A 13002-nucleotide genomic window follows, 5' to 3' on the forward strand; every position below is an offset into this window, starting at 1 on the left:
CGACCTAGTGCCACCTCTGGATATTGAGTGCTGCTACAACACTGAATACGAGGTAAAAGCCCAAGCGCTGTAACAAAAATAAAACGAACATTTGACTGCCAAACATATAATTGTAAAGCACATTTATACAAAAATCCCATCAACCTGATAACACTTGCTTGGATTTATCAGGATGTGAAATTGAAATGCCTACGATAATATTAACAAAGTTTTCCTTTATAGGTTATGGTAAAGCTTAACGCCCATCAGAAAACTGTCATTTACATATAACAATTTATACTCTATATAGTACCTCATAGCAGAGTTTTAAAGTACTTTGATTAACCTGTTACTTTTAACTAACGTACTGGTGCCCGGTTTGTTAACCCGTGAAGAGTAAACAGATAAGTATTGCATACTTTAACTCGGCTCTCATCTTTCGCTACGGATATACTAGGTTAATTGAAGTTAGAAGCAGCGGCGGCTCCTCCATTATAGCGGAGTAGCGTCTCCCCTGCCAGCAGATTTATTATAATTTTATTTTAGTGTAGGAGCTGAGTCTTTGGGGGGCAGGGACACAGGAAGAATGGTGGAGGAGTGGTGGGCATTGCTGTCAGTGCGAATGTTGCTTTGGCCGTTGGTCTTCCGACGGCCAAACCGACATGTGACTTGACATCTCTCCAACCCAGCTGCGTTGCTGCATGGAGAACAACAGCAGGCACAGGCTCCCAGTCCCCAATTGGAGCGCAAGACCAGCCTGCTGTGCCCAATCCTGACACTGCTGTCATGGGTTTTTTACTGCATGAGAGCAGCGTCTGGATTGGCCGTAGGGGAGTCTAGGAGTCTCAGTTTGTGTATACACAACAGATGGGCAGTGAATGGTGAGCAGCAGGTAAGTTTTTATTTAAATTATTGCTCCCGCCCACACTGCCCCAGTACTTTCCCTGACACCAGCTGCTACTCGTTAGTAGGAAGCAACCACGCGGCAATGATGTTTGTTGGAGACGTAATGGAACCGATTTAGAGAGTATGAGAAGTAGTACTCTTACCTGCCTTTGTAAATCTGCCCCAAAAATCCCAACTCCTCATTATTTAAAGTGCAATGAGGGCACTGCCCTTTGTATTTTTTACTAATGGTTTAAGGTTATTCCCCACATATTGCTGTTTTATTCCCATTTTAAATATTTTGGGTCCAATGTAGAAAGAGTATTATTGGAGTACTACTTTTTGTCTGTGAATACACCCGATTGAGCCTTATTCATTAAGACAGTCATACATCTGCACTCACTTGTTTGTGATCAAGCCTGCTGCGGAATTAGGACTTTCAGTAATTCACACAAGCATTCGGAAGTAGGTCAGAAAATCTGAAACAGTCATAGACTTCAAGGCATACTCCATGATAGGTTTTTTAAATTCAGTTTTTTCATTTAAAAATGACACATGTGCATTATCACGTGCGAAAGTCTGCAGGGCCACAGCAAATTCACTAGCTAAAAACATTTTCCCTTGAGAAATATCTAATCCTGCACACCACCACTATGGGGCGGAGAGAGGGGTCTTCATGTCCCGCACTGGAAAATGATTAACGCCAGCTAGACAAAATTAAATCTATAACCCTTTACAGGGTAACAAGGCATCACAGATGAGTTTACAAATGCCCACAAATGTGTATGATAGTCATGTTCACAGACTCAGTGAAGGGCTCCGGGGGAAGTGAAAGTCTCAGACTAGTCTTGGTGCTTTCAAGTTGTTACACAGAGATATCCAGGCTAAGGAGGGGTCCAAGGAAGAGGAATGGGAGCTGATGAGATGACCAAGGGTGCCCATAAATATGCAAAACTGGACATCAGCATTTTTAATCTCTGAAAGCATATACTGCAACAAAACATGCAAACAGGGCCAGTACACTTTTCAAGTATATGTAAATTATTAGGAAGTCACATAGTACTTTGGGGGAAACGCATGGCTTAGCTACTATGAAGAGTTCAGGGCAATGGTGAGAATTAATCCAGATATGTCCTGGGGGGAGGTGGTTGATTCAGAGTTATAGATGTATTTGATGTCAAAAACGAAGTTGTCCTCATGTGAATAGACACAGTCAGCGGCTTCTAAACATATGGTGAGTGGCCTCACTCAACAAGGGCCGGGATATGTGACCAAATATTGTGGCATGTAGGAAATTCATTAATAGTTTCTGCTCTAGACAACCCTATAGGTTTAAGCATGGGTTTTTAAAATGTAGAGGGAGACACCACCTTACACAATGTTTCACACTGGCCAGTCCCACAGACTAAGGGAGGGCGACCAAAGGAAGGGGTTAGCAGGGCTCATCTGGGCCAAAGGGCCCTTATGCCCATTAAAATGGACAGTTTTCTCCTGTGGCTTGCAGTATATCCTGACAGGGAGGCAGCTTTGAAGTTGGAGTGGGGTTTGACAGTGTTTTAGTGTGGGTTACCAAGGTCCTAGGGGTCGGAGGTGGACAGAAAATTTGAGATCTGCTAAGGAAGTCCCAGATGTGGGGGCTGCAAAATTGTGGAAAGAAGTTGAGGATGGGAGGATTGCTGGTCCATGTTTTGATTGGCCTTTGTTTGACTTGATCATTATTAAGGGGTGGGCAGTAAACTCCACTCTGCCATGGAGTTTGTGGAGTTTTGCGACTCCGCACTTGAAGTATGGAGTTTTACAAAAACTCCACCCACCGCCGCGTAGCATAGTTTACCAGCGCCCACTAGTAACAAGAGGATGTGCACGTATGTCTTGCGCTGCATGGTGGGGGATGAAGGCTATCCACAAACACACAGGAGTTGCTGTGCTTTCACCACAATCAGTACCTCTGGCTCCTGCCAGCTCCATGGGTTTACGAGTGTGGAGGCCTTCTCCTACCCAGCCCAGCCTTCTTTAACTCTTGTGCTTGTCCACTCCAGAGCGGAAGAAGTGGTCAGTAGTGCTGACTGGCCTGACCCCTGCTGGATCTTAGCTCCACTCCCCTCAGCAGCTCGAGGGTGCCATCGGGAGACGTCTGCTCTGGGTTCTGATGAGGTAGGATCATTTTCACCACCTGTTTTGTTTTCTTCCGATACACAAGAGCAAGATATGTGAATATCCTTAGTGAAATACAGTAATAGATTAGTGGGCTGGGAGACTCGAGTCCACAGAAGTTGTTTATATCGCAGATTAGACTTTCTTTAGCAAATGTTTAATTCTGAACTTTAGCATAACTGTGCCAACTGTGTCTTATGGGAATATTGATTATGTTGTTTGGATCAGATTTGTACTTTAAAATGGCTTGGGTTGGGTATATGTTTGTTTTGGCATGACTTAAAAATGCCCAGTGTTACAGAAAAAAACCTGGCTAAAACGAGAATGAAACATGAGTTTTGCACCCAGTTGCTCAGTTTCCTTATTTTGCTTGGAGGAAGGAGTACTATGGCCAGATAGTGTTGCTCACAACATCTATTTTATAATACTAATATACAAGGAATGGGGTGAGCTATGCTGCTGCTGTTTCATGGGACTCGCACCTAGATGACACCAAGCACATTTCCAGAGTAAACCATGGACATGTTTCTTACATGGCGAATACTAACTAACATGACAGTGTACCTACATTTTTCATTTACATTTCGTTTACACACACACACACCTTTTGCCCAACAATGCTGTTATTGTACGGATTCCCAGTTCTACCCCAAATTTTTATATTTATAGCTGTTCTTATATGATAAACCTTGGCTGAGGGGGCCATCGATGGGGGTGGGGGGGGGGTTAAACGAATATGTCGTTACGATGTTAGAATAATTTTTCACACATCAAACAATGATGTGAAATTGAAATTTTATCTATCCTGCTCTTATATGCAAACCCTACCAACGAAAGCAATCTTATCCATTTATTTGGATCTCTGAAAAAGTTGTACTTGGCCGCAGCAAGGGGCATTTTAAAGGTGGGAAGCATGAGATTGTGCCACATGTATGAGGTCAGTGCACTTGACTGGCCACTGATTGTCACTGGTATAAGGCTGAAAGGGCTACTGGCTGAATATATCTGCCAATAACTGTAACAGTGGGGAGAAGCGGAACCTCAAAGTAATTTCTTCTTTATCATACATTGTTGAAGCACTAAAATAATTTGGTGTCACAGGAGAAACAAAACTTAATATCTGTCCATGCTTTCACTGCTTTCCACTCTGAGTTAGGAGTGGGTGGAACTCTGTGGAACTCCATGGAGTTTTTATGCAACTCCGTGTAATTTCTCTGCCAGTTCCACCCACCCCTAATCATATCACCACTAGGAGTAGTCGCCAAGAAGGGAGCAGGTGAGTTCAGAATGTAGTGGCCAGAGTTCCAGTCAATGACTTCATAGCACTAAAGTGGTGTATACCTCAGTGGATGGCACTAGCACATTGGTGTGGCAGGGTGGGCAGGGGACTGGCAAAAAAAAGTTACATTAAGTCTGCCTTTCAGCTACTTCCAATACACCCGGAGGATTTCCTGCTGTTGTGCATGCAATTTGGAGGAGCCATTTATGTGGACAGAGTGTTGCCCACGGGCTGCTCTATTTTGTGTGCCTTGTTTGAATTGTTCAGAACCTTCTTGAAGTGGGTGTTCACTAGGAGGAGTGGACATAGGGAGGTGTCACATTACTTAGTTAGTTTTAGTTTGTTGCTAAGAAAGACTCTTGTGATTGCCTCAGGGCTCTGAGACAGTTTGAGGCATTGGCATGGGACCTGGAACTCACGCTGGGTCCCGAAAAGTCAGAATGATCCAGCGCTGTTTTGACATGCCTAGGCATTGAACTGGACACTGATTTGCTGGTGGCAAGGTTGCCTCAGGCTAAGGTACAGGAAATTCAACAGTTCCTAACAGTGGTGATCAGGGAATGGAAGGTTGAGTTGCGAATTATACAAAAGTTGTTGAGTTTCTTGAACTTTGCATTCAGAATGGAGAGAGGGGAACAGACTTTTTGCAGACCTCTGTGCATGGCAGTGTAAGGGGCTGTGTTGCCTCACCACAGATCGAGGATTTCTTTGGCAGTTAGGGCTGACCTTTGTATTTGGAAGACTTTCTTAGATGAGTTCAAAGGACTTTCTATGGTGTTTCTTCAAGAAAGTACAGTGTGACAAGATGTTTTCAGATGCGGCTTTGGCTCCTGGATTTGGTTTGTTTTGCGATGGTAAGTGGTGTGCCGAGAAGTGGCCACAACACTGGTTGTGCAAAGTGTGAAGTATTGGTTTTCTCGAATGTTTTCCACCACTCGTTGCTTTGACAGTATGGGGTGACGAATTGGCGAACAGGACAGTGATGTTGAATGTGGACAAAATGATGGTGGTTGAGTTGGTGAAGAGACAGAGGGCACTTGAGAGTCCTGCATTTGGTGAGGCAGTTTATGATTTGTTGCTTGCATTTGAACATTATTTTTAGGGCTAAACATGGCCCTGGTGTAAACAATGATATAGCAGATTCATTATCTCACTTGCAGTGCCACTGTTTCCGCAGATTGGCACCAGGAGCTAAGGATGACAAGACGACATTGCCTTCAAACATTTGGGTGTGTGGGGATTGAGAGTTATTAGTCAAAAGGTATTTAGATGATTCCACCAAGAGGAGCTACCATCTGGCAAGGAACAAGTTTGGGGAGTTTCAGGAAAGCCTTCAAAATGCATTGATTCAGGATCACGTTGCAATGGAAGGAAAGTGTTACGTTTTGTTATGATGTGAATTGACAGAGGTTTACTGTCCATGGGTTTTGAAAGGGTGGGGCAAGGAGAGGAGCGAAAAGGGGCCATTGTTGTTGGAAAGCTATCAATTTTGTTTCATGGGGTCCTGAGGATCTCGAATGATTGTTGCTATGATAGTTTTTATTTTGCAATTTCCTGGTTGCGCATGATTTGGATGATTTTTGGGGCATTTTAAGTGTCTGAATTGTTGGGGTCGGGCAGGGAATCTAGAGTACGACATGGTAAGATGCAGTTAGAGCAGGAACAGATGGGAATTTAGCTCTGGTGTTCTAAGATGGATAAGACTGGCAGGGGCAAGTGGGTATGGTTACAGAAAGGCGACAGTCTTGAGGCATGCCTGGTGAATGAGTGGCATACTTTCCAAGTGTGGCCAGAGAAGAAGCAAGACAAATTTCTTTCCTTGAGAAGGGAAGTAGGGTTACTGCTTTTCAGTTGGTGGCAGCGCATACCCTTGTGTAAGTTAGGGAAAGATACTGCCTGTTTTGGGATGCATTCTTTCAGGATTGGGGCAGTGACTGCAGTGGCATGTTTGGGGAGGGATTGGGGTCGGATATGTTAGATAAGTAGGTGGAGGTTGAGGTGTTGTGAGCGCTATGTGGAACGATGAAGGCTGAGAGCATGAAGGGAGACAGAGTAGGGGGCGTTCATCAGAAATCTTTATTTTTCATCGCACGATGTGAGAGTGGTCCTGGCAGGGGCAAGATGGTGACGTGGATTGTGGGATACTCTTTCATGCATTGGGCAGTGAATTATGTACGAAGCCTGTGTTTGCCAAGCTGCAAGTATGAGGTGCTATGGTGAGGAAAAAGTGGGATGTTCTGGGGCAACTTGTTGCCATGGTTTGTGAAGCCGAGTTCCACAGAGGGGTTGCCTGGATATGCTTCTGGTGCACTTTGGGGCAGAATGATTTGGTGCAGCTGACAGGGTTAACATTGCTGCAACACATGCAAAGGGACTTAGAGGTGCTCAGAAAGAATCTTGCGGGGACATGTTTGGTTTGGACAGAGTTTGTGCCTCAGGGTCAGTGCAGGGAGGCAATGAAACATGCAGCCATTGACAAGGCTTGGGGGAAGCTCAACAGAGCAATGAGGGTTTTTTGTATGGCCAGAGACATTTAGGTGATAGCCCATTGGGGTATCAAAGAAGAAGAGCAGTGTCTCTTTAGGAGTGAGGGGCTACATTTGTTGCATCTGGGCAATGCATACTACATGATGGAGATGAGGAATGTGGTGAGTAGGTTGTGGCACGGAACAATTTGGTGCAGGAAGGTGTATTAGTGAAGACCTTTAAAGTGCTGGCCAGGGTGGGGCAGTAAAATACCCTATGGGGTCTCCCTGGATGGCAGTATTTTGGGGGGTAGAGAGTCACATGTGGGCAGATCCACCCCTTGAAGGGGGATGAAGGGAGCACAGGCAAAGAAGACAGTGTGCAGGATCTCTTGGAACAGGTCAAATAGTTTTCATTGGAGGATGTTTGGGACGGGAAATGAAAGATAGATTGGAGAATGAAGGAGGTCAGTGAGTGAAAGGGGGACTAATAAAGCAAGGTACGGGGCACTGGATTGAAAGTCTGAGGAGAAGCGAGAAGTGTTTGGTGAAAGAGGCAGTGGCAATTTACAAATATTTTGATGTTATCTAAATGGTATGTTATAGTTGATTAAATGTTTTGCAACACCATCCTAATAGATTACCTTTTACGCTAAATGATGGAATGATGTAGGATTATTGCACGATGGGGCATTCTCTCTCTATAAATACCCACCCCCAACTTCTGTGAATAGATTTAGCCACACAATTTTTTTTTATGTGAGTAAGGACCTGATTTAGATATTGACGGACAGGTTACTCCATCACAACGGTGACAGATATCTAGTCTGCCGAAATATAAATCCCATTACATTCAATAGGATTTAGATTTCGACAGACAGGATATCCATAACAGGTGTGATGGAGTAACCCATCTTCCAATATCTAAATCGGGCCCTAAATCTTTTTCCAAGTGCAAAACCAAAGTTTGAGATTTACAAAGTAGTTTCCATTGTTAAAAAGTCAAATTGATGGTGATAGCCAATGATGCTTACAGTATTAATGGCTTATTGTGAACTACATAAGAACCCAGTAACAATGATGCACTGAAAATTTATATTTGACACAGGCACCCACAGACTATCCCCCCAACAACATTTCTGATCTTTCACTTCAGACTGAAAAAGAATGACAGTAGGAATCTACACAAAAGGGATAATTCAAGGAATGCTGTAGACAGAACCAAATTTTAACCTTTTAGATACCAGTACAGAAACTGAAATGACAATACATACATACAACATGTATTTATTTATTTATCTATCTATTATTAATGAATGTAGATGTTTTGTAAATCACTACATATCACACGTGTTACTTCAGAACACTAACAATGATAGCTAAAATATAACCTAATGAGGAAAAGGTGCAGTTTGAGCCCAATTGGAGAGGGTGAGTTCTGGTGTCTTCGATTCGTCAGTTGTGACTCTGTTGTCTTTGGTGGAAAGCAAGTCTAAATAGCTTTTATTTTAGTGATTTTGTAAACTGCTGGATTCGGATCTCAAGTTAGGGGTTAAGTCATCTCCACAGTCTTCAGCCTTGTAAAGCCAGGCTTCTATCTCTTTGTTTTGGCCCCTGGCTGATTTTTGGTTACTTAGATGGGTGGACACTCAACAAAAGCAGGGCATGGTGTGGTAGAGGTTTCTGTAGGTATTCTTTGTTAACAGTGATGAGAACCTTCCATCACACCAATTGCAAATATGGAGCAATTTAAAGGGGAGGTTACATTTGCTTTGCACTTACAGAGCTTTAAGCACAGTTTGGTAAGTTCATTCCGTAGCTTTCATAACCTGGCAATTCATTTCTTGGGGAAACCAGTGCAGATGATATTACAATAGTTAATGTATACAAGATAAGGGATTTCATCAGCTCAACCCAAATTGATTGTCTGGAATAGTGGAAAGATCTTCCAAAGTAACTAAATTTGCAGATTAACACCTTTAGCACTGCAATGACCTGTGGAGTAAATCCAAGTTCAGAGTTGCAAATTATCTCCTAGTTTAAGTAGACCAATATCAAGGTGTTCATCTTTGCTCAAAGAGTGATGTCCTTTGTGTTGAAGATGTATGGCACATGTTCACCATCCCACCTGTTGCATATTGCTTCTTTGAGCACTTCTGAGGCACCTTAGCTGCAGCACCGCAATCTCAAACAGCAGCCGCAGACTGCTGTAACAAAGAATCTAGATGTTCTTTGGCTATATCTAGCACACACTCTGAAGAAGACAAGGCGTCCTGCATTTATGCCTCTTCCCACTTGGATTGGAGAGACAATTTCTGCAGTAGGCACCCAACATTCTACAAATGCGTAATTGAGCCATGGCTGTTCCAGCACACTAAAATGCAGCACCACTACACTACAGATGAAAATCCTCCTTTTAAAAACCAAACATTGCTCTAATTGCCTCACCAAACATCCCCATCCATGTTGCATTCTAGACTTTGAATAAGCATTGGATGGCGGGTATCCTAATATAGAGTTGACCACAGCATAGCAGCACAATGGATACCTATTATTAGTTAGTTAGATGGGTGGGTGGACCAAAGGTGTCAGCTGCACCCACACACACCGAGACTGCATGAGCATCCAGGGAAATATTTTTGGTAATATACTGTGAGAGCTGAGATTTTTTTGATAATTTGTTTAGTCTTACGTAATTATACTTACAGGTTAATGTGAATTATTCTAATTATAATATTGTGTTTATGAAGATTGTGATCAACTAAGTGGCCGCCATCATATGTAAGGCCTAAATTTTGTCCATGCTAACTTAAGTTGACAAAATTATTTTGTATTTACTCTCTGCAGGACTGAAGTAAAAGCAGATGCAAGGTCACTGTGCAATGCAAGCTATATGAAATGTTTCTAGTGTGTTCCGTAGTCTGACTGACTTCATTGTTTGTAGTTATGTTTCTAACTTGTATGTCTTTCTTTCAAGGGAAAAGAAAATAATGTGGTAACATATTTTGTAATCGTTTTCCTGTGACTTTGTATTCCGTTGGAGTGAAAACAAAGGATCCACAGATGAAGCTGGGGAGAGGAAACACGAGATACAAATGTATTAGTTCAGATTTCGTCCAATAACAGCAAATAGAAGAGCTTAGAGTAAACAACTTATATAATTTGATATCTGTTAATGTCCTGATTGGTCATTACTTTCTCAACTCATACTTTATCCAATAATTTACATTTAACAAGTTTAATGTAATGTTCAGTCACTGTTGTCATTCAAGCATTCCTACTTCAGATGTTCTTTGTCCGTGTTCCAGGTTTCTAAGTTCCTGAGACTTACTTTATGATTTGTCACTTTGACATTTCATGTTTTCAAGATAGTCTATTGACATTCTGGTACTATACTATTTAAGTCTGTTCAATACTGAACTTATGCTCAGATGGTTTAGTGTATCTTATAGTCCAGATTCTTACCCATTACCCCTACTCTTATTCTTGATGCTACTTGTTCCTGTCCTGATGTTGGTGCCTGATGTTGCTGTCCCCCTGATGAAGAAGACATTGTTGCTGAATATCGTAACGATTTGGTAAATGTATGAGCTGTGAATTGTTATTTGTCTTCTGTTTTTCAGGTACCAACTGCAAATGTTTATTTACTGCTACATATTTTTGATAGCGCCAAAGTAAGATGTTTTCTAAATTTATGTTACTAAAACCTTTACATGAAGTCCATCATGTTGATGCTAATTAATGGTTAGTGAGGTGTTACTCACATGCTCATGAATAATTATTGATATTTTTGTCTTATTGATTATCAGATGTATTCAATTTCTCTTGCTCAAATTCTGTTGCTATGGTTTTGTGTAATAACCATTGAGGTAATTTTATCTTTTTGCATTGATTAAACTTATATATATCAGTCGTTCGAATCAGCCTTTATTGTTTCTCTATATGTATAATTTGTGTTTGAGAATTATTTTCGTGACTTTAACGTTGTTAATATTAGGAAATAAATCGTTAACTTCTTAATAAACTGGTGTGATCATTGAAGATGAGTTGATTGTCATGTGTTAGAAGTGATGTCTATGACATATTTCGAATGACATTTTCTTTAAAGCAGATTCGGTTCGGTTCATCGACCTAGCGTGTGAAATCCACTATCTAATCTCTTGTGACTAAAATTTAGCAAGGGTTTCTTCGCGTTAACAGTTTTACCTCACTGCTAAATTGCACAATCCTGAGTATGCTCATAATTATATCTTTCCTGACTGCTCTACACATTTCTGACCAAAGGATCAGGAACTTACTTTCCTTACAGAATCCTTATTACACCATGTCTGGCATAGTTTTGGTGATTGTGGAAAGCTAAAACATCTTAACGTATCTTCATCACAAACAGAGGCCTTGTGAGAGAGTGGTTTTAATTTTTAAACCACATCTGAACATTTCCTGGGAACATTGACTGAGACTTAATTGGAAGAAGTAGTGACAGGACAGAGTCTGTTCTCTGACTCTTATGGTAATAGTTTTGTCCTGGAGTATAACCCTTATGTCAGTGCCTCAGATTTTCTTAGACAAATGTATCAAGTTTGAAGAAGTTAGATTGCCTAGGTTCTTACTTTTAGTAGTCATGAGTTTGTGGTTGGAGAACGCACAGGGCTGTGCACAATATACATCTTTTCTTTGCACCATCAGAGGTTGTTGAGACTGATATATTAACTTTCATGTGGGCCGAGTAATTACTCATTTAATTAAACATTGTGACTGCCATCAAATACTCCATCCATAACCCTCAAAATAGGCAGACCCATCTATGGAACAGGCCAGACAGTGAAGAGACCTTTCCTTGGTTTGGACATATTGGCACTCATTTTAACATTGGCGGTTAATTCCGCTTACCGCCATGGTGACAGCTGCCAACATACCGCCGTGGTGGCAAATATCCGTTCCTCATATTATGACACAAACACAGCAATCCGACAGAATACTGCCACTTACACAAATCCACCAGCCCAAAGGTCAGTTTTAAACTGTAGGTACCAACACCCATACCGTTACGCCAACAAAACAACACCCACCACATCATAACCCACAAATCACCACAGCAGACCTTCAATGGCAGTAAATCATTGGCGGTACATACCGCCACGCTCAGAAGGGACACCCAAATACAAAACAGCACTACATTCCTGAATACCAAAAACACAGACCTGACACTGATACACACACCACACCCACCCACCCAAAGCACCATTAAACACCCACCCACATTACCCACAACCCTTTACGAACAACAATTACTGCCAGGAGATTGACACAAACAGCACAGAGACAACTAGACACACACACCACATACACCCATACATCCCTCACGCACCCCACATCACACACCCCACCACATTACTCAACACACTCTCACCAACACACAACACCAATGTCCCCACTAAGGCACCCCCATTTCACTGATGAGGAGTTAAGGGTCCTGGTGGACTAAATGGTCAGGGTAGAGCCACAGCTGTTTGGAGCACAGGTACAGCAGATATCCATTGCCAGGAAGATGGAGCTATGGCTGAGAATCATGGACTGGGTAAACACCATGGGACAGCACCCAAGAACAAGGGACGACATCAGTAAGAGGTATAACGACCTATGGGGGAAGGTGCATTCTGTGGCAGCAAGGCACCAGCTTGCCATACAGAGGACTGGCAGTGGACCCCCTTTACCTCCCCCCACAGCTCACAGCATGGAAGGAGCAAGTCTTGGCATTACTGTATCCTGAAAGACTCGCTGGAGTAGCCAGAGGACTGGACACTGGTGAGTCAATATTTACTACTTATCAGCCCCATACCTGCATGCCATCACACCCCCTCACCCTCACTCCCATTACTCCTCTCCATCCCACATACTACACCTACACATATGACTAACACCAATGCCAAACCCTGCATGCCATACCAATGCATGGACAGCCCTCCAGCCCTGCATGGACACCCATCACTAAAGCATGCACAGCATAGGGAAACTAACAATCCCACAATACATCACCATACATAAACAAAGGTGGCAGGGCAACAGCAACGATAGAGGGGAAGTCAGGGATGTACAATATGTCACAGACATGAAGGATAATACATCACTTACATCCCCACAGTTGCCCCAGCCAATGTCAGTGGAGAGGAGGTGCCACGACTATCCAGTCCCCCAACAGAAGATGCCCCCAGTGATGACAGTAACTCTGGACTTCAGGAT

General features: G+C 42.6%; 1 long non-coding RNA gene across 2 annotated transcripts; it reads left to right on the forward strand.

Moving 5' to 3' along the window:
* Positions 1-801: 801 nt before the first annotated feature.
* Positions 802-10681, forward strand: LOC138288521 (uncharacterized). 2 transcript variants are annotated; one of them, XR_011202433.1, is made up of 3 exons: positions 802-871; positions 2904-3018; positions 9610-10681. It is a non-coding gene; the product is annotated as an uncharacterized lncRNA (long non-coding RNA). The 2 variants fall into 2 exon arrangements; XR_011202432.1 differs by having other exon boundaries at positions 9740-10681.
* Positions 10682-13002: the final 2321 nt, after the last annotated feature.

Source organism: Pleurodeles waltl, chromosome 4_1 (assembly GCF_031143425.1).
Source record: "Pleurodeles waltl isolate 20211129_DDA chromosome 4_1, aPleWal1.hap1.20221129, whole genome shotgun sequence".
NCBI lineage: Eukaryota > Metazoa > Chordata > Amphibia > Caudata > Salamandridae > Pleurodeles > Pleurodeles waltl.